This window comes from Bison bison, unplaced genomic scaffold (genome assembly GCF_000754665.1).
Source record: "Bison bison bison isolate TAMUID 2011002044 unplaced genomic scaffold, Bison_UMD1.0 scf7180017864263, whole genome shotgun sequence".
NCBI classification, from domain to species: domain Eukaryota; kingdom Metazoa; phylum Chordata; class Mammalia; order Artiodactyla; family Bovidae; genus Bison; species Bison bison.
Genome location: NW_011494835.1, coordinates 4,469,463 through 4,470,449, shown reverse-complemented (window position 1 = coordinate 4,470,449; position 987 = coordinate 4,469,463). Strand labels below are relative to the sequence as shown.

At 73.4% G+C, this 987-nt stretch overlaps 1 protein-coding gene across 1 annotated transcript in view; it reads left to right on the top strand.

Moving 5' to 3' along the window:
• The first annotated feature begins 395 nt into the window (after nt 1-395).
• Nucleotides 396-987, top strand: part of NFKB1 (nuclear factor of kappa light polypeptide gene enhancer in B-cells 1) — a 123,269-nt gene continuing 122,677 nt past the window's right edge. Inside the window, exon 1 of the mRNA XM_010848283.1 lies at nt 396-574. The gene's annotated coding sequence lies outside the window, so the exon portion shown is untranslated. The remainder of the gene's footprint in view (nt 575-987) is intronic.

The window sequence follows — 987 nt, the reverse complement described above, 5'->3', positions numbered from 1 at the left end:
CGGCGGCGACCCCACCTCCCGCCCCCGCGCCTTGCGCGCGTGTGTCCGTCTGTCTGTCTTCTCTCGACGTCAGTGGGAATTTCCAGCCAGGAAGTGAGAGAGTGAGCGAGAGAGAAAGAGAGAGAAGTGCACCAGCGAGCCGGGGGCAGGAAGAGGACGGTTTCGCCACCGGAGCGGCCCGGCGACGCGCTGACAGCTTCCCCTGCCCTTCCCGTCGGTCGGGCCTCGCCGCCGCCGCCGCCGCCCTCGGCCTGCGCCCAGTCGCCGGCCGGCCCCAAGAGCCCAGCGCAGCCCAGGCCGGAGCAGCCGCGGCCGGGAAGGCGGCGACGCCGCGGCCCCGCAACCCCGCGCCCGGCATTCCCTCCTCCCGCGCTGCGGACATGGCGCGGCGCTGACTGGCCCGGCGAGACCGCGCGCCTGCCTGCCGGCCCGGACCCAAGCCGGCCCACTCCGCACCCGGACCCGCTCCGGCTCCGGCCGACCGCTGCCTCTCCCTTCCCCGGCCCCCAGGCCCGCGCCGCCCCGGAGCGGGAGCCACAGGCGCAGGGAGGCCGAGCGCGGACCTGCCAGCAGGGTAAGCCAAACTCGGGCAAGTGGGGGCCTCGCCGGCCCGGCTCCCGCCACCCGCCCGCCCCGCACCCTCCAGCCCCGCTCGGACTTCCTCATTCCTGCGCTAACCGTCCGGCTAGATCGTAGGGGAAGGTTGACAGTGGTGGAGAGGCGCATGGGCTCGGCGGGCCGGGGGCCAGGCACATCCGGACCAAGCACGGGCCGGTCGGCCGGAGGGCCGCGGCTGCTCCCCCGGGCAGTTCCTTCTCCTCTGTCCCTCCGCCGGGTGGGAACGGGAAGCGGAGGGGAACTCGGGGAAACTTTTTTTTATACCCACCCTCACTCCCTGCCGGTGGGTGGCTTGAGGATTGGGGTGCGCTTGGGCGCGGAGGAGAGAGGGGGAAGGTGGTTGGTGCAGTGCCGAACCAGATTTCACCT